A 22402-nucleotide genomic window follows, 5' to 3' on the forward strand; every position below is an offset into this window, starting at 1 on the left:
AAAGGACATGAATAGACATTTCTCTAAAAAATATACAAATGTCCAATAAGTACATGAAAAGATGCTCAGCATCACTAATGCTGAACATCATTATTAGGGAAATGCAAATTAAAACTACAATGAGATACCACCTCATACTCATTAGGATAGCTAATATCAGAAAGAAAAAAAAAACAGAAAACAAGAAGTGTTGGTGAGGATGTGAAGAAACTGGAACCCTGTGCATTGTTGATGGGAATGTAAAATGGTACAGCCACTGTGGAAAACAGTATGGTGGTTCCATGAAAATTAAAAAGGAAATTGCCATATGATCCAAATTTGGATATTTATCCAAAAACTTTGAAAGCAGGGTCTTGAAGAAATATTTGTATACCCACATTCATAGAGAGCAGCATTATTCACAATAGCTAAAATGTGGGGGCAACCCGTGTCCATTGACAGATGAATGGATAAACAAAATGTGGTATATACATACAATGGGATATTATTCAGCCTGTAAAATGGATGAAATTCTGTCATATGCTACAGCATGAATGAACCTTTAGGACATTATGCTATGTGAAATAAGCCAGTCATAAAAAGATAAATACTATATTAGTTCATTTATATGAGGTATTTAGAGTAGATGGCAAGTAGAATGGTGGTTGCCAGGGGCTGGAGGAAGGGAAATGGGGAGTTATTGTTTAATGGGTATAGAGTTTCAGTTTTATAAGATGAAAAAAAAATTGGAGATGGATGGTGGTGATGGTTGCACAACATTATTAATTTTTAATATCACTGAATTGTACACTTAAAAATGGTGAATATGGTAAATTTTATGTTCTATGTATTTTACCAAAATAAAAAAAAAATGAAAAAAAGAACATAAGCTCCATTTGTAAAAAACAAAAATAAGTACACAAGTATAGGGCATAGAAAGTGACATTCTTTGGTATTCCACTCTTCCAATGACAACTGCTGTTACAGTTTCAATGTAGTGTTTGTATTTTGTGTATGCATATTTTAGCAATTTATGTAGTAATTATTCTTTTAAGAAACATGTCACAATATAATGTCATTCAATCTGCTTTGTTTAATTAAAATTAATGCATACAAATACACTCACTCAATGCTCTAAATTTGTCCCTCTCCACAGAAATCTATAACAAAGCAAAGCAAAAACTAGACCATTAAGTACAAAGATGTTAAGCCAAATATCTATTAAAGCACCAAATATCTATTAATGTTCTGGGAACATTTGTCCCTCTAGTGAAGTCCATCTTCTTAACCATATAATTGCAGATAAAAGGTACATTCTTGCTGGCATATTTACTTTCAATCTACCCCAACCCCTTATCTGTTGTCTGAACCATTTCCTAATTAATGTATTACCTCAGTGCCCAGCCTGTCTCATTTCTGTTCCATTGGCGACCATTTACAATTTCTTAAAATTGTGGACACGTGAAAATATAATGGAAGCACAGGCAGCCAATAGACCCACCATCTGCTGGCAACCGCTGTTAACATTGTGCAATATTTCCCCTTGCAGGTTTTTCTATAGGGGGCAGAAGACTCTTCTGGAGACCAAAATAATGCTTGTTTCACATCCACTTCACCTTTAGGACTGGAAGGGTGTCTGCACTTTCAGAGGACTTTGTCATGCGACAAAAGAGCCAGATTTTGAAGGGCAGAAGTTTGGAGAAAATGCCCTGATACTTATTATCATTATCTTTGACTATTTTTCAGTTGCATTATTTTTCTGTCTATGCCCATAGATGCATATATGTATACATTATGCATACAATAAAAAAATTAAATGGAACTATACTGCAGGTGCTGGAGTATAACTTTGTTGTTTTCTAAATACTTTACCAAATGACCTAGGACCATTTGTCTCTGCACTTATATCAGATAACACCTTTATGACCTATGAAATATACAAAGACTCAGAGTGCAAGGGCTTAATGCCACATAATTTGTTTGCCACACCAGTCCTAAGAGGAATTTTAGTGACCACTGGGAAGGTAACATATTCATCCCTTTACATGCAGAAGAAGTCCTCTGAGGTGCTGGTAATATTCAATATTTCAATCAAGCATAAAGAAGAAAATGCATATAATCAGGGATCCCATTAACCACTGACAACCAGTATAACAAATAGGTGTGATATTAATATTTCTGCATTTTGAATCCTTCACTGGCTTGAAAAATGTACCCTTTAAAGTTTTATAAGGATTAAATGAGTTCATATAAATGAGGCACTTTAGAAGTGTACCTGGCACAGAACAAATGCTTAATATTGCCACTAATAATTGTCAGGTCCATATTCTTTATATAAACGTGTATAAGTGCACACATACATAAATTTCATATATATGTTTTAGCCAAATATAACATATGCTGTGAGAAAAAGATATGACCCTACTTTATTCAAATGACTACTTAGCATATAAAATGCTGCTCAACATAATTATTTATTGGGAAAATCCAGACTAAAAACATAATGCAATGCCTTCTGGAATGGCTGAAAGTAAAACTAACTGTTGGTGAAGATGTAGAGTAAGTGGGGTGTGAATCGGTACAGCCATTTTGAAAAACTGTTAAGCAGCATCTACTAGGGCTGAACTTACACATACCTGATAGCCTACAGGTTATCCTGATAGCCTGTATTGTACCCATAGGCAAATATATAATACTTAGCAACAATTTGTATGTACGCCAAAAATAAATATACAAAATGTTCATAGCAGCATCATTCATAATAACCCGATGCTGAAAACAAACAAATGCCCATCAACAAGAATAGATAAATTTAGTAAAGTCAAAGAATAGACTGGTCACAGGTTCTAGGCTCTCAGACACTTGTCTGGTTCTATCCCTTCATTAGTTCTCACTTCATCCATCAAAGTATCTTACACTGAAGCAACACTGAACTGTTCATCATAACTACCAAGTATATACCTTTGCACATTCTCTCTTCTGTACCATGGATCATACCTGGAATGCCTCCCTGGAGACCTTTCCTTGACTACTCATCCTTTCTCAGCTCAAATGGCACTTCCTTCTTGAGGCTTCACTTACAATCCCCAATCCCACTATTGGCAGGAACCATCCCATGCACTGTTCATCCACAGCATGTCACTTACCTTTCTAGTATGTTGCTCTAATGCAGTTAGTGTGAGGACTATAAAGAGAATGCTAAACACCAGCAGGTGGCAAATCTGGGTAATGGGTACTTTGGTGTTTGTAAAATTACTCTCTGCACTTTATTGCATATATATATATATATATATATATATATATATATATATATATATATATATATATATATATATATATATTCATGTTTGCCATATTGCATTTAAAAATAACTGTTGGTGACAGAGTGGGCAAACAGGTACTGTAATATCTAAATTTCACAATCTTTCTGAAGAACAAATAACATTCATGGAGCTTCATGGGAGTGATTTGATGATTGTGGAATTTTGTTAAGAATCCAAAACCCCCAGTGTTTTTCAACAGGAGCAACATTGGTGTTTTGGTGGGGAGGGATCAATCTTCTTGTGAGGCATCAACAACACTTGTTGTTAAACAATTTTGAGTACACCAATATGGTGGAATGCTATGCAGCCATTGAAAGGAGTGAGATGCTTCTATGTATGCATATAATTTATATGTGATTCTGCATGATGGAGATGTAAATAAAACACAATCTTTTGCATTGTATTTAAAATTTAGGAAAACTATCACACTCACTTTTGCTTCTGTCTCAATTGGAAGAAAATTTTAAAATAATCCTTCCTGATTTTATCAAGACAATCTGGCTTTCATAGGGGATGAACAAAATTCTTTCTTTAATAAAAATCTTATTAAGCTTTGAACTAGATATGTTACATTAACTGTTACACGTTTTAAAACACCAATAATTTTTACAATCACCATTGTTTGCAACTTGTGTTATCATATGGAAAATGTTTCAACTTGAAATAAATGCCACAAAAAATCTTTAATGACCATGAATAAAACAGTAATAAAACTTTCAGCATTAGAACAATTCTTATCTACCACGTGAGTTTCTAGGTTAGTGAACAATAGTTTTTTGTATAAGGAATACTCTGCTTAGAAGCTATTTACCATTCTAAATAATTATATTTTTCCTTGAGTTTGGATGCATTCAAGAGGGTAAGAGGAACTTTACCAATGCTGCCCATCCCCTAAGGCAAAAAAACATGGGGGTGACCTAGCTGGTGACCTCTCCCACAGGGGAAAAGGAGAGCAGTGAGTGAGTACCTGGCTACTCCAGCTTTGTGGGATGCTGCTGGACTCATTTCTCTCCAGAAGCACCCAAAGAACTGAGGCAAGAACTTGATGACTTGGGAAAGGGAGTATTTAGGGAAAGAGGCAGATAAGAATATTGAAGGGTATTAAAGGGACATTACTTGCTCACTGTGCACAGGACTTCAACAGGAAGTTGGACCACAAGCCTCTGAGAGAACTTCACTGGAAGATCCCCCCACTGGGCCGATGAGCACTTCCAAAACTCTGAGCACTAAACCCACACTTTCCCCATTCTGAGGCTGGCTCCATGTGTGCACCCCCAAGTGCAGAGGTAAACAGAGTGTTTTCAGAAAAACAGACCACGGTTCTAGGCAGGGGAAAAAACACACACTTGAGCTATAGTGCCACCTTTTGGAAAACAAAGGAGAGATTTCCAGCAAATAGCCTGGCAAGTTGTAAGAACCAGAGAGGACATAAAAGGTTAAGAATTCTGCTACAAGAGGGAGCCAGAAGTGCAGAGCAGGTGTATCCATATAAGATTTGAGAAAACCCTAGATATAAGCAAGACCAATGAAAAATATCCCCCACTTGAAGACAGCTAATAAAGTTTGTAAGAGGTGACTGCTACTTCAAATGTGAAAGCAGTAACAGAAAACCTCAAGGAACATGAAGAATCAAGGAATTGTGTCATCACCAAAAGATAATAATAAATCTTCCAATAACCAAACTCAATGACACAGATCTAGCTGATAAAGAATTCAAAATAGCAGTTTTGAGGAAACTCAAAGAAAGCACAGAAAGACAATTCAATGAAACAGGAAAACAATACATAAACAAAATGAGAAATTTAACAAAGGAACAGAAATCATTAAAAAGAACCAAACAGAAATTCTGGAGCTGAAGAATTCAATAAGTGAAATGAAAAATGCAATAAACTGTATCTACAACAGAGTAGACCAAATGGAAGATATAATAAGTGATCCAAAGGATAGAAAATTTGAAATAACAGAATTAGAGAACAAAGAAATAAGAACTTAAAAAAACAAAGAAAACCAAATGTAAAATATTAAAATAAGTGGGACTCCAGAAGAAAAAGAGAGGGAGAAGGGGCAGAAAGTTTATTTAAAGAAATAATAGATGAGATCATCCCAAACCTGGGAAGAAACTTAGACATCCAAGTTCATGAAGCTAATAAATCACCCTCATCTCAATGCAAAAAGACCTTCTCCAAGACACACTAAATGAAACTGTCAAAAATCAAGATAGAGATTCCTGAAAGCCATCAGAGAGAAAAAGATTGTAACCTAAAAAAGACCCCCCATTAGCTATCAGAATACTTCTCTGAAGAAACCCTACAGGTCAGAAGAGAGTGGAATGATGCATTCAATGTGTCAAAAGAAAAAAAAATCAGCCAAGAATACCCTATCCAGTAAAGTTATTCTTCAGATATAAAGGAGAAACAAAGACTTTCCCAGACAAATGAAACCTGAGGGATCTCATTGCTGCTAGACCTGCCTTGCAAGAAATGCTGAAAGAATGGCTTCATGCTGAAATTAGAAGATGCTAGTCAGTGACATAAAAACATATGAAAGTATACAACACATTGGTAAAGGTAAATATACAGTCATATTTAGAAAACTCTAATTTTGTAACAAAATAGGGAATTAACCACTTAACTATAGTATAAAGGCTAAAGGAAAAGAGTATTAAAAATAACTATAGCGGGCTTCCCTGGTGGCGCAGTGGTTGAGAGTCTGCCTGCCAGTGCAGGGCACATGGGTTCGAGCCCTGGTCTGGGAAGATCCCACATGCCGCGGAGCAACTGGGCCTGTGAGCCACAATTACTGAGCCTGCGCGTCTGGAGCCTGTGCTCCACAACAAGAGAGGCCACGATAGTGAGAGGCCTGTGCACCGTGATGAAGAGTGGCCCCCCCTTGCCACAACTGGAGAAAGCCCTTGCACAGAAACAAAGACCCAACACAGCCATAAATAAATAAAAAATTAAATTAAAAAAAATAATAACTATAGCTACTATAATTTATTCATGAATACACAATATAAAAAGAGACATCTTTCTTGTTAAATTTTGACATCAAAAATATAAAAGGAGGGAATAAAAGTGTTGAACTTTTGTATGCAATCAAAGTTAAGTTGCTATCAGCTTAAAATGGACTATTTTATCTATAAGATGTTTTATGTAAGCATCATGGTAACCACAAAGCAAAAACTTAGAGTAGATTCACAAAAGATAAAGGAAGGAGAAACAGAGAATACCACCACGGAAAATCATCAATTCAAAAAGGTAGACAGAAACAGAGGAATAAAGAAACAGTGGAACTACAAAATAGCCAGAAAGCAATTAAGAAGATGGCTTTAGTAAATTCTTACAGATCAATAATTGCTCTAAATGTAAACAAATGGATTGAATTCACCAATCAAAAGGCACAGAGTGGCTAGATGGATATAAAAGCAAGACCAAACTACATGCTGCCAACAAGAGACTCACTTCAGATTTAAGGACAAACATAGGCACAAAGTGAAGGGATGGGAAAAGATATTCCATGCAGTGGAAAACAAAAGAAAGCAGGAGTAGCTATACTTATATCAGACAAAACAGACTCTAAGCCAAAAATGCTAATAAGAGACAAAGAAGATCATTCTATAATGATAAAGGGGTCAGTTTACCAAGAAGATATACAATTGTAAATATATATGCACTCAACATCAGAGCACCCAAATGTATTAAGTAAATATTAACAGACCTGAAGAAAGATATAGACAGCAATATGATAATAGTAGGGGATTTCAATACCCCACTTTCAGCATTGGGTATATCATCCAGACAGGAAATCAACAAGGAAATGATAGACTTGAATCATACATTAGACCAAAAGGACGTAACAAATATTTATAGAATATTCCATCCAAAAGAAAGAGAATACATGTTCTTCTCAAGTGCAAAATGAACATTCTCCAGGATAGACTATACGCTAGGACACAAAACAAGTCTTAGTAAGTTTAAGATTGAAATAATACCAAATATATTTTCTGACCACAGTGTTATGAAACTAGAAATCAAGAACAAGAGGAAAACTGGAAGACACACAGATATGTGGAAATTATACAACACATTCCTGAACAACCAATGGGTCAAAGAAGAAATCAGAAGCAAACTGAAAAACTATTTCAAAATAAATTAAAAAGGAAGCACAGCATACCATATCATGTGAGATGTTGCAAAAGCAGTTTGAGAGGGAAGTTTATGCATGTATTAAGAAACTAGAAAGAACTCAAATAAACCACCTAACTTTACATCTCAAGGAACTAAAAAAGAAGAACAAAATAAGTCCGAAGTAAGCAGAAGAAAGGAAATAACAAAGACCAGAGCAGAGGTAAATGACACAGAGATGAGAAAAACAATAGAAAAAATCAATGAAACTAAGAGTTAATTTTTGAAAACAGAAGCAAAATTGGCAAACCTTTACCTAGACTAAAAAAAAGAGAGAGAGAGAGAGAGAAGACCCAAATAAAATCAGAAACAAAAGAGGAGACATTACACCTGATACTACAGAAATGCATAGGATCAAAAGAGACTACTGTGAAAAATTATATGCCAACAAATTGGATAACCAAGAAGAAATGAATAAATTCCTAGAAACACACAACCTACCAAGACTGAATCATTAAGAAAGAGAAAATATGAGCAGACCAATAACAGGTAAGTAGCTTGAATCAGTAATCAAAAACCTCCTAACACAGAAAAGCCCAGGACCAGGACCAGGTGCTTCACTGGTGAATTTTTAACAAACATTTACAGAATTAATGCCAATCCTTCTCAAACTCTTCCAAAACATTGAAAAAGAGGGGAAATTCCCAAATTCATTTTATGAGGCCAGCATTACCCTTTTACCAAAGTCAGATAAGGACACTACAAGGAAAGAAAAAAAGCTATAGACCCATATCCCTGATAAAAATGCATGCAAAAATTCTCAAAAAATATTAGCAAACTGAATCCAACAACACACTAAAAGGATCATACCCCATGACCCAGTGGAATTTATCCCTAGGATGCAAGGATGGTTCACTATACACAAGTTACTAAATGGAATACACCTCATTAATATTTACAGTGAAAGATAAAAATGATCATCTCAATAGACGCAGAAAAAGTATTTGACAAAACAAAACATTCCTTCATGATAAAAATTCTCAACAAACGGTGTAAAATGAACATATAATAAAGGCATATATGACAAACTACAGCTAACGTCATACTCAATGGCAAAAGATTGAAAGCACTTCCTCTAAGATCAGGAACAAGACAACAGTGCCCACTCTCACTACTCTCATTCAACATAGTACTGGAAGTCCTAGCTAGAGCAATTAGGCAAGACAAAGAAATAAAAGGCATCCAAATAAGAATGGAAGAAAAAAGTCTTTATTTGCAGATGATATAATCTTATATATAGAAAATCGTAAAGACTCAATCAAATGCTACTGGAACTAATCAACAAATTTAGTAAAGTTGCAGGATATAAAATCAACATACAGAAATCAGTTGCATTTCTGTACACTAACAACAAAGTATCTGAAAAAGAAATAAAGAAAATTATTCCATTCTCAAAAACATCAAAAAAAAATACTTACAAAGCAATTTAACTAAGGAAGTGAAAGATTTGTGCAATAAAAACTACAAGACTCAGATAAAATAAACTGAAGACACAAATGGAAAGATATCCAGTGTTCATAGATCACAATAACTAATATTGTTAAAATGTCCATACTACCCAAAGCCATCTATAGAGTCAATGCAGTCTGTATAAAAATTCCAATGGCATTTTAAAATGAAATAGAAAAAAAAAAATCCTAAAATTTGTGTGGAACCACAAAAGACCTGGATAGCAAAAGCAATCCTGAGAAAGAAGAACAAAGCTAGAGGCATCACACTTTCTGATTTCAAACTATGCTACAAAGCTATAGTAACTAAACAATTGGTTAGTGGCTTAAAAATAGACACATAGACCAATGGAACAAAATAGAGAGTCCAGAAATAAACTCCTGCATATACAGTCAACTAATATTTGACAAGGGAGCCAAGAACACTCATTGGAGAAAGGATATTGGTCTTCAAGAAATGGTGTCATGAAAACTGGATAATCACATGCAGAAAAATGAAACTGGACCCTATTTTGCACCACTCACAAAGATACACTCAAAATGGATTAACGTCTTAAACATAAGTCCTGAAACTGTAAAACTCCTAGAAGAAAACATAGGGGAAAAGCTCTTTGATACTGGTCTTGGCAATGATTTTTTTTTTGACGTGATGTCAAAAGCAAAAACAATAAAAGCAAAAATCAACAAGTGGGCCTATATCAAAATAGAAAGCTTCTGCAAATCAATAAAAACGTCAACATAATTAAAGGCAATCTACAGAATGAGAGAAAATACTTGCAAACCATATATTAAATAAGTGGTTTCTATCCAAAATATGTAAAGAACTCATACAGCTCAATAACAACAATAACAAAAAATGAACAATCAGATGATTGAAAAATGGACAGAAGATCTAAATAGACATTTTTCCAAAGAAGACATCCAAATGGACAGAAGGTACATGAAAAGATGCTCAACACCACTAATTACTAGGGAAATGCAATCAAAACCACAATGAGCTATCACCTCACACCTGTTAGAATGGCTATCATCAAGAATGGAATCTGAAAAACAATGGTTCTAATGAACCTAGGGGCAGGACAGGAATAAAGATGCAGACGTAGAGAATGGACTTAAGGACACGGGGAGGGGGAAGGGTAAGCTGGGACGAAGTGAGAGAGTGGCATGGACATATATACATTACCAAATGTAAAAGATATAGCTAGTGGGAAGCAGCTGCATAGCACAGGGAGACCAGCTCGGTGCTTTGTGACCACCTAGAGGGGTGGGATAGGGAAGGTGGGAGGGAGATACAAGAGGGAGGGAATATAGGGATATATGTATACATATAGCTGATTCACTTTGTTATACAGCAGAAACTAATACAACATTGTAAAGCAATTATACTCCAATAAAGATGTTAAAAAAAAAAAGACAAGAGATAGCAAGTTTTGGCAAGAATGTGGAGAAAAGGGATCACTTATACATTGTTGGTGGGAATGTAACTTGGTTCAGCCACTGTGGAAATCAGTATGGAGTTTCCTCATAAAATTAAAAATATAACTACTATGTCATCCAGCAATCCCATTTTAGGTATATATCCAAAGGAAATGAAAACAGAATGTCAAAATGATATCTGCACTCCCATGTTTATTGCAGCATTATTCACAATAACCAAAATGTGGAAACAACCTAAGTGTCTGTCAAAGGATGTGTGCCTAGTGAGATAAGCCAGACAGAGAAAGACTAATACTGTATGATATCACTTATAGGTGGACTCTAAAAAAGCCCAACTCGTAGAAACAGAGAGTAGAATGATAGTTACCAGGGGCTACGGGTGGAGAAATTGGGGAGATGTTGTTAAAGGGTACAGGCTTGCATCCAGTAGATGAATAAATTTTGGAAGTCTAATGCACAGCATAGTGATTATGTCAACAGTACGGTATTATCCTTCAAAATTGCTGAGAGATTAGATCTTATATGTACTCACCACAAAAGAGAAATGATAATTATGTGATGTGATAGAGGTTATAACTAAAGCTATGGTGGTAGTCATATTGCCAAATATAAATGCATCAAATCAACATGTTGTACACCTTAAAGTTAAACAACGTTATATATAAATTCTATCTCATTTTTTAAAAAAAAGAATGAATACTTGTATGTTTACTGACATGAATAATTATCCAAGGAATATTTTTAAAGGGGGGAAAAAAAGCAAGTGGAAGAACCATATACAGCTGTCTTTGCAGGGAGTTTGTTCCAGGCCCCCTGCAGATACTAAATTCTGCAGATGCTCAAGTCCCTTATATAAAATAGTGTAGTATTTCCATATAACTTATGCACATCCTCCCATACACTTTAAATGTCATCAAGATAACTTATAATAACTAATACAATGTAAATGGTAAGTAAATAGCTGTGCATAAGATGTAAATGTTATGTAAATAGTTGCTGGAATGCGGCAAATTCAAGTTTTGCTCTTTGGAAGTTTCTGGAATTTTTTCCCTGGATATTTTCTATCTGCAGTTGGTTGAGTCCAAGGATGCAGAACCTGCAGATACAGAGGACTGACTATATAGCATGTGATTTCATTAAAACATATAAATATATGGTATGTATTTTTCTACATGAATTGAAAGTAAAACTCTAAACTGTTTCATATTGTATGCTACTAGTGTTTGTGTTGTTTAAAAATTTTAAAACGGGTAATTGCTAAAGATAATAGTAGTAAAATAATAGGCAAGATAAATTTTATATGTGATGAACTAAGATTAAAAGCAATGTTCATCAGGCAGACCAATAAGCAACCATTTTTACACCTATCCCAGTTAGGGTTTCTCTAATTTAACTGATTTTAGGAATGCCTGGGGTGATTTTTCAAAATGCAGGCTCCCATGCTACATCCCAGACCTATTAAATTAGCAACTCTAGAAAAGAAATCTGTGTATCTACTTTTAAAATTGTTCTCAGCGGTGGGGGAGGGGACCTTCAAGACGGAGGAGGAGTAATACTTGGAGATCACCTTCTTCCTCACAAATGCATCAAAAATACATCTACACGTAGAACAACTCCTACAGAACACCTACTGAATGCTGGCAGAAGACCTCAGACTTCCCAAAAGGCAAGAAACTCCCCACGTACCTGGGTAGGGCAAAAGAAAAAAGAAAAAACAGAGACAAAAGAATACGGATGGGACCTGCACCTCTGGGAGGGAGCTGTGAAGGAGGAAAAGTTTCCACACACTAGGGAGCCCCTTCACTGGCAGAGATGGGGGCTGGTGGTGGGGAAGCTTCGGAGCCATGAAGGAGAGTGCAGCAACAGGGGTGCAGAGGGCAAAGTGGAGAGATTCCCGCACAGAGGATCAGTGCCGACCAGCACTCACCAGCCCGAGAGGCTTGTCTGTTCACCCGCCGGGGTGGGCGGGGACTGGGAGCTGAGGATCAGGCTTCAGAAGTCAGACCCCAGGGAGAGGGCTGGGGTTGGCTGTGTGAACACAGCCTGAAGGGGGCTAGTGCGCCTCAGCTAGCCGGGAGGGAGTCCAGGAAAAAGTCTGGACCTGCCGAAGAGGCAAGAGACCATTGTTTCGGGGTGCGCAAGGAGAGGCGATTCAGAGCACAGCCTAAATGAGCTTCAGAGGCGGGTGCAAGCCGCGGCTATCAGCGCAGACACCAGAGACGGGCATGAAATGCTAACGCTGCTGCTGCAGCCACCAAGGAGCCTGTGTGCAAGCACAGGTTACTGTCCACACCTCCCCTGGGTCTGCCAGAGAGGCAAGAGTCCGTTGTTGTGGGGTATGCAAGGAGAGGGGTGGGTCCGCCATAGGAACTTCCTGCTCCATGTGCCCACAGATGGCAGGGCACTGCCTACGTGAGCTCCAGAGGCGGGAGCGAGCCGCGGCTGTTATCTCGGACCCCACAGGAGGACACCACGACTGCTGCCACCACCACCAAGGATCCTGTGTGCAAGCGCGGGCCACTGCCCACAACTTCCTGGGAGCCTGTGCAGCCTGCCACTGCCGAAGACCCTGCAATCTGGGGCCAACTTCCACTGGAGAATGCATGGCACACCTCACACTGTGGCAACATCCTGCTGGCCTCTGCTGCCGCAGGCACTCCCCACACATTCTTACTGTGACTGCTGTATCCATTTCTCTCTCTGGCCTGAGTGAGCAAGTGGGCCTTAATCAGCCCTTGCTTTCGCCCCCCTCTTGCCTGAGTGGGGAACAGATGCCTGAGGGCAGCCCACATGCAGAGGCAGAGCCAAAACCAAAGCTGAACCCCAGGATCTGTGAGACCAAAGAAGAGAAAGGGAAATATCCCCGTGCAGCTGCAGGAGCAGCAGATTAAATCCCCGCAATCAGCTTGGTAAATCCTGCATCTGTGGAATACCTGACTAGACAATGAGTGTTCCCACAATTGAGGCTGTGGACCTTGGGGGCAACTGTGGAATTTGGGGGCAAGTACACGCCAGAGTAAGGCTAGATCAGAGTCTGAGCTGGCCTCACAGTGCCCACAGCAGGTCCAGAAACCTACCTGGAAGTATTGGAGACCCTGTCAGCCACACGGCCAGGTGCCTGGGGAGTTTCTTGCCTTTTGGGAAGTCTGAGGTCTTCTGCCAGCATTCATTAGGTGTTCTGTAGGATTTGTTCCACATGTAGATGTATTTCTGATGTATCTGTGGGGAGGAAGGCGATCTCCACGTCTCACTCCGCTGCCATCTTGAAGGTCTCCTCCCAAAATATCTTTTGGAAGGCAACACTTTCCAGATGTCATAAACTGTTATAACACCACCAATTACATTTTGTCACATCCACTCCCTGGGTATTAAATGATTCTGCTCCAAGGTCAAAGGACTCAGCTCAGTGCAGGACTCATTCCCTATATCTTCAATAATCCTTACCTTCACTAGGTTGGCAGACAGATCACTTTAAAGACACAAGAACGGGGCATTGTGGGCTGCCATGGTAAACCAATGAAGCTCTCCAACAAGGATTCAAATTCATAGAGTCAACTGTGTATAAAAAAAAGAAAAAGAGTTCCAGATAACATGGTGGGAATCCAGAAACAAACAATCACATCCTAGGGGAAATCCTGTGCAGATATTCTACAGAACACAGTGGAACTGGTCAGACAGTGTGGATGATAGCTAAGTACACATTTAAGTAAAGTATGCTGACCCCATAACTCTACAATAGCACAGAATTGCCCAACCATATCTGAGTGTTTAGGCAACATACATGGCTCTGTTTTGGAGGGGAGTTCAGATCTTAAATTTAAAGAAATAACTGCACAAAAGAAATATGTAAATGAAAGTGGAGAGAATAGAAAAACTATAGGAAAAAATGAAACTAAGAGTTGGTTTTTTGAAAAGATCAATGAAATTGACAAACCCTTAGGTAGATTAAGAATAAAGAGAGAAGATTCAAATAACTAAAATCAGAAATTAGGGACTTCCCTGGTGGTGCAGTGGTTAAGACTCCGTGCTCGCAATGCAGGGGGCCCACGTTCAATCCCTGGTCAGGGAACTAGATCCCACATGCATGCTGCAACTAAGAGTACTCATGCCACAACTAAAAAGCCAGCAAGCCACAACTAAGGAGCCTGCCTGCCACAACTAAGACCCAGCGAAACCAAATAAATAATTTTAAAAAATCTAAAATGAGAAATTAAAAAGGGACATTACAACTGATGCCACAGAAATGAAAAGGATTATAAGAGAATACTATTAACAATTATATGCCAAAAAATTGGATAACCTAGAAAAAAATGGACAAATTCCCAGAAACCTACAACCTACCAAGACAGAACCATGAAGAAATTTTCTTTCAAAATCTGAACACATTTATAAATAGTAAAAAGAATAAATCAGTAGGCAGATCTCTCCCCAAAAAGAAAAGCCCAGGATTGAATGGCTTTATTAGAGAATTCTACTAACCATTTAAAGAACCATTCGTACCAGTCTTCCTCAAACTCTTCCAAAAAAATTGAAGGGAGGGAGTGCTTCCAACCTCATTTTATGAGGCCAACATTACCCTGATACCAAAGCCAGACAAAGATGCTACAAGAAAAGAAAACTACACGCCAATATCTTTAATAAACATTAATGTTGAAAGCCTCAACAAAATACTAGCAACCTGAATTCAACAACTTATTAAAAGGATTATATGCCATGTTCAAGTGGGTTTACTCCTGGAATGCAAATATGAGTCAACCACAAAAATCAATCACGTAATACACTACATTAACAGAATGAAGGAAAAAAAAAAACAAACATGATCATCTTAATTGATGAAAAAAAAAAGCACTTGACAAAATGTAACACCCTTTTATGATAAAAGCATTCAACAAACTAGAAGAGAAGGAAACTACCTCAATGTAATAAAGCTCATATATGAAAATCCTATAGCTAATATCATACTCAACTTTGAAAGACTGAAAGCTTTTCTTCTAAATTCAACAGGGCGAGAATGCCCACTCTCATCACTTCTATTCAACATAGTACTAGAAGTCCTAGCCAGAGAAACTAGACAAGAAAAACAAATAAAAAGCATCCAAATGGAAAGGAAGAAGGAAAATTATCTCTGTTTGCCAATGATATGGTCTTATATGTAGAAAACTATAAACATTCCAGGCGGATAAAAACTGTCAGAACTAATAAATTCAGCAAAGTTGAAAAACATAAAATCAACATGCAAAAATTAGTTGTGTTTCCTTACACTAGCACTGAACAATCTGAAAAGTAAATTAAGAAACAAACCCATTTACAATAGCATCAAAAAGACTAAAATACTTAGGAATAAATTTAACAAAGGAGTTGAAAGAATTTTACACTGAAAACTATAAAACATTGAAGAAAGAAATTAAAGAAGACAAAATTTAATGAGAAGACATCCCATTTTCATAGCTAGGAAGACTTACTGTTGTTAAAATGTTCATACTGCCTGAAGTCATCTAGAGATTCAACGCAATCTCTATTAAAATCCCAATGGATTTTTTACAGAAATAGAAAAAAAAAAATCCCAAATTTCGTATGGAATCTCAAAGGACCCCAAATAGCCAAACATTTCTGAAAAATAACAAACTTACAGGCATCACACTTCCTGATTTCATGATATTACAAAGCTATAGTCATCAAAACACTGTGATACTTGCGTAAAGACAGATATTTAGAATAGAGATACCAGAAATAAACTATCATGTACATGGTAAAATGATTTTCAACAAGGATACTAAAACCACACAATGGGGGAAAGGATAGTCTCTTCAACATATGGTTTTGGAAAAACTGGATATACACATGGAAAAGGATGAGCTTGAACCCTTACCTTATACCATATAGAAAAATTAATTCAAAATGCAGCAAAGACCTAAACATATGACCTAAAGCTGTAAAACTCCTAGAAGACAACATAGAGGAAAATCTACATGATTTTGGATTTGACAATGATTTCTTGGATATGACAGCAAAAGCACAAGAAACAAAAGCAAAGATAGACAAATGGGACTACATCAAATTTAAAAACTTTGGGGCATCAAAGGAAACAATCAACAATATGAAAAAGCAATTCACATAATGGAAGAAAGTATTTGTAAGTCATATATTCGACAAGGGGTTAATATCCAGAATATATGAAGAATTCCCATAATTCAACAAAAAGGAAACAAATGCCAATAAGTATATGAAAAGATGTTCAAGATCACTAATCATTAGGGTAATGCAAATTAAAATCACAATGAGATGTCACCTCACACCCATCATGATGGCCACAATAAAAAAAAATAGAAACTAATAAGTGTAGTTGAAGATGTAGAGAAATTGGAACCCTTGTGCACTGTGGGTGGGAATGGAAAATGATATATATATAACTGCTATAGAAAATCATAGGGAGCATTCTCAAAAAATTAAAAATAGAATGATCATATGATCCATATAACCCCATTTCTGGTTATATATCCAAAAGAAATGAAATCAGGATCCTGAAGAGATGTTGTCACACCTGTGTTCATCGAGCATTATTTGCAATAGGCAAGAAGTGGAAGCAACCCAATTATCCATCAAAATAGATGAATGGATAGGCAAAATATGGTATACACATACAATAGAATATTATTTAGCCTTTAAAAAGAAGGAAATCTTGTCACATGCTACAACATGGATGAACCTTGAGGATACAATGTTAAGTGAAATAAGCCAGTCACAAAATGACAAATGATGTATGATTCCAATTATATGAAGTATCTAAAGTAATCAAATTCATAGAGACAGATAGATGGGGGTGGTTGTCAGGGGCTGGGGGGAGATGGGAATAGGGAGTTGTGGTTTGGCGGCCATAGAGTTTCAGTTTTGCAAGATGAAAACATTCTGGAGATGTGTTGCACAGCAATGTGAATATACTTAACACTCCTGAGCTATACAGTTAAAAATGGTTAAGTGATTAAGATAGAAAATTATATGTTATGCTTTTTTTTAACCACAAATAAAAATTTACAAAAGGTAGTGAGGGTGAATGTTAAATTTGGGGTAAACTTGGCAAAAGTGTTGTGTTTTGATAAAATTCACTGAGCTGATGAACGGAGTTCATCAACAAATGAGGAGAAGGCCCTCAGTGAAAAATTACTGGGAGGATGCAAAGAAAGTAAATCAAAGGGTAGAGAGAGTGCCAACACATAGAGAGAGGCTGTGATTTCTGTCTGGATACCTCAGTGAACCTGTAACTGGGTTTCTCTCTTTACACACATATTTCCAGAAAGCTCTGCCTGGTGAATTTTGGTCACACATAGGCTCTCCCTCCCACCTGCCTGTTCTGCCTGTTCAAGCTGCACTCAGGCTTCTGTCATGAGGTGACACCAACGTACCTCCAGTATCAGAGTTCTCTACAAAGAACTTTATTGAGGCTTCCCTGGTGGCGCAGTGGTTAAGAATCTGCCTGCCAATGCAGGGGACACGGGTTTGAGCCCTGGTCTGGGAAGATCCCACATGCCGCGGAGCAACTAAGCCCATGAGCCACAACTACTGAGCCTGCGCGTCTGGAGCCTGTGCTCCGCAACGGGAGAGGCCACAACAGTGAGAAGCCCGCGCACTGCGATGAAGAGTGGCCCCCACTCACCGCAACTAGAGAAAGCCCTCGCACAGAAACGAAGACCCAGCACAGCCATAAATAAATAAATAAATAAATAAATAAATAAATTTTAAAAAAACTTTATTGAAAGAGCAAAAAGAAAAAAAAATACAATGTTCTCCCTCAAAAGCCAGTGTATTGACCTATGTATAAAATAATTCTAATTCTGTCTGAAAAAATTGATAGGTGTTAAAGAAGCCATAAAAACATACTCCATGGCATGAATACAACGACTCACCAGGTAGCAGCAGTGCATTGACAGTCAGCAGCATGGGGAAACACATGGCCTTGGGAAGGTAACTGAGAGGAATGGGGCACAGACTGGAGTCTGGACAGCTGTATCCAGTGTCCTGGTCATGGGACGACAGACAGGATGTTGGGGAAGCACTGGGCAGCCTGTACAGGAGTGGGTGATGGAGGGTAAACATGCTGCTCCCTGGGAAGGACCCTCTACAGTGTGGACATGTCAACCAACACTGATGAGGGAAGTGATACATCAATGAACGTGATGTAGATTTGGGGTCAACAGCAGATGGAACTACTTTGATATACATATGAATTTTCAAAACAAAACTGGATTCATAGTAAACAAACCACTCCAAGACATCTGCTACTCTTTGCAAAATGTACTCCTTTTCCTTAAAAATGAACAATGAAGATGGCTGCAACCAGGTGGCCAGATCAGAATGTCAGCTCTGAAACTTTCAGACCAGGGTGCTCAGCAAGGGGAAATGAGGGATGGAGGTTGGGATCTTGGTATAATGGCTTCAACCAGAGTTTTCTGGAATTTTTCACCACCTGGTAGCAATCTCTCTGTATCTATCATTTTCTGGGTAATTGAATCCTGAGATTGGAATCCAGCCAGAGTCTGAACTGAAGAAAAATTACACTAGTGAGAGGGGGGTGATTGGGCTAGAGGAGACCTAGAAAGAGAAGCACACACAGAGATATGCTGTCAATTCCATTTTGATTCTACTTCATCTCCCCACAAAACTGAACACAATGAATGCTTTTCCAAGGTAATGAATATATGTGCACACTATGATCTTCATCATCACTTCTGAGAATCCTGGAGGTTCATCCCAGACCAGGTGGACAAAGCCTGCACCATTTCCTGCTGCTCCATGCAGAGGGTGGGAATGGAGCTAGCACAGCATGTAGGCTTTGGGATGAAGAACACAGACTCAGTCTTCTTGGGGTTGGAGTCACTCACAAACAGCTCATCATTCACGATGCAAAGACTGAAGGAAAAATGGGCCCTCAGACTACGGCTGGATGGACACCCACACCCCCAATATTGACTCTGCTCCCACTGGCACTCAGCAACCAGATTCCTTCCACACCCCTCCTGTGTCTGTCTCCCAGGTTCCTTGACTGGTACCTCTGGCCCTCCCCACAGAGCCCACCTTTGGAGAGACTGTCTACCACCTTCACTCGATTTATAGGTTTATCCCCAACCCACGGGCAATTTCGCGTTTACCCTTTACCACAGCCCAAGGGGTGGACGCTCTGATCCCCATTCTCGGAAGAAGACACTGAGTCACAGAGAGGTCATGTGACTTGACCAAGGTCACACAGCGAGCGAGTGCTGGGTCAACGAGAGAACGCATAGGCTGATTCCAGAGCCCATGCTCTTCTTCACCACTAGGCTAGACTGCTCCTGGGATCTCCCTGCTGGCTTTCCACAATACCGAGTAAACCTAAGGTCTGCGCCACCACATTCCCACGCCCCTGAGCGCAGGCGGGGATGGGCATTCCCGCCCACAACAGGGCTCTCACCTGGAGTAGCTGGCAGGGGTAGCGATGAAGGTCCGGGTGAAGGCACGCACACAGTCCTGAGAACTTCCTTCCACTTCAACAGCAAACAAACAACAGTACCCCTTAGAGCCGCACGTGCTGTACACGCTCACACGGCGGTCCCCAGTCAGGCTGTGACTGGACACTCATGCTGAGAGGGCAGTTGTTCACGGGGGCCAGGGTGTCGGCAATGGGGAGGGCAACTATAGGAGCAGTCTGCGCCCAGTGACAGGGCCCCTGACAACCACTACACAGGTTCACGGGATGCGTTTTTCACAGCCGCCCAAGAGGTGGATACTACTACCCCATTTTGCAAATGAGGAAACTGAGAGGTTAAGTAACGGCCCAAGTTCTCAGAGTAAGTATCTGGGATGAGAGCCACCAAACTCCACAGCCTGTGTCCCCAATGCCCAGGGTGTGCACGGCAGAAAGGCATGGACACAACTCAGACCTGGGTTGTCTGTGGGACGCCTGAGGGCTGGAGAACACAGTGGGGAAGGGGAGGGAGGGGAGGGGAGGGGAGGGGAGGGAAACGAAGGGATGGGAAGAGAAGGGAGGGGAACAGAGGGGAAAGAAAGTGAAGGGAAGGGAATGGAAGGGAACGGAAGGGAAGGGAGTGGAAGGGAACGGAAGGAAAGGGAAGGGAAGGTGTCAGGGAAGCTGGGTGGTTCTGGGAGTGAGCCTGACCAGGGGGAGAGAGCAGTGGGGCATCTGGGGAGAAGGTCTACACACACTCACCTTCCTTGAACACCCCGCTGACGGAGAAGCAGAGCATCGTTTCCTGAAAGGGAAGAGCCCAGGCGCCCAGTCACCACCTGCACTTCCTACCCACCTGCGGCTTCCTGGGCCCACCCGAGGGAGGAAGCAGGCGCTCACCGTCTGGAACCACGTGTCCACCACGAAGGAGTTGAAGTCATGATGAGTCTTGGGCAACACACAGAGGGTGTGCACAATGACACGTTTTGTGTGCTTCAGCAGCTGGACCCGCAGGTCTGTGAGGGGAGGGGAAGCGAGCGAAGGTCAGGGTCTACCACGACCTGGGCCCTGTGATTGACCCCTTCACCGCCCTTTCCGACCCAGTCTTCCCATCACACACTCACGGGGGTCCTTGAGCTTCTTCATATTCCTGCTATCCTTGAAGTAATGTAACGTAACGCGCTCTGATGTGCGGCCCTACCTGACTCCCAGGGGCTTGACTGGTGCAGGCCACAGAGTAGAAGGATGCAGGTGACCTCGGGGTTCAGGAGCCCTCAATCCTCAGCTGTGACCGAGAGAACTGAGCCTCAAGACACCACAGCATGTCCCGTGACCGTAGAATATACACGACCAACAGCCGAAAGCTAGGTGCGGTGCGGTGTTCACATGACTGCAGGCGCTTTGCCTGCCATGTGATGGAAGCGGCCACATCCCTGTTGACTCAGGGATCTGAAGATTCTGGTAGCCAGCAATCTTCACGAGATAGAGATGGCTGAGCCTGATATGTGACCAAGGGGGATATGTGACCGACCATAGCATCCAGACGACTCTCAGAAGCGGGTCACCTTTGTGACTTGGAGGGCTGAGGCTTCCACATGCCACTAGCTAGTGAGGGCCACATGACAGGATGAATCCACATGATGGGCAGGGTTTAGGAGTCTGCCATGCTCTAGCGACTTGAAAAGCTGGATCTACCACATGATCATAGTGGCAATAGGTCCAGAGAGACTACATGAGCTCAGGGTTTAAGGGCTCATGGTGCTGGCATGACCACTAGGTCTGGGCCTGCCACATAACTGTCTGGGCCTGCCACTTGATGGCCGCATCCGTGTGACCATAGCCTTAGGAGCCCACGGTGCTCAAAAGCTGGGTCAGCCTCCTGAGTGTAGGATAGTGACAGTAGGGTTCTCCCGGCTGCATGTTTCAGGAGGTCGTTCTCTTCAGGAGACCTGGAGAGCTGAGATTGCCCACATTCCTGGGCTTCCCTTTGATGGTGGTGCCGCCGGATGATCTTCCTCATAACACAAGCTGGCTTCAGCTGCCCCAACCCCTTTTTAATGTGCTAATGTGCTTCTTTCATGTGCTAATTTTTTCCCTAATAACACGTGAAATTTAACACATAAATTAACACATAGCAATGGACTAGGTCCTCCCTAAATCCATAAGCATTGCCATATTTTAAGGGCCACTTCAAAAACCTAAGCAGTGGGTACAGGTAAGCTTTGTTGCCGTAATTTCATGCAAGTCTAAGAGAAATTAAAGCAAACTCAATAAGTGAATTTTAGCTCTTAATTTGGAAAAAAATGTATATAATGATTACTATGTGTCAGGCACTTTAAAGCGTCAACTCCTTTAATAGTGGCAATTCTATAAACTAAGTACTATGATTATTATTCCAGTTTTCACAGATGAGAACGTGGAGGCACAGATGTGTTAAGTCACTTGCCTAAGAGGTAACTGAACCTGTAGGTGCCAAACCAGGGTTTACTCCCAGGCACCCTGGCTCCAGACTTTGTGTTTTGATCACCCACAAGATTCTCCAAAGAAAATTAAGAATAATTCAGTCTTCCTTATTCAGACTAACTGGAAAGCCAT

The sequence above is a fragment of the Eschrichtius robustus genome, chromosome X (genome assembly GCF_028021215.1).
Source record: "Eschrichtius robustus isolate mEscRob2 chromosome X, mEscRob2.pri, whole genome shotgun sequence".
NCBI classification, from domain to species: domain Eukaryota; kingdom Metazoa; phylum Chordata; class Mammalia; order Artiodactyla; family Eschrichtiidae; genus Eschrichtius; species Eschrichtius robustus.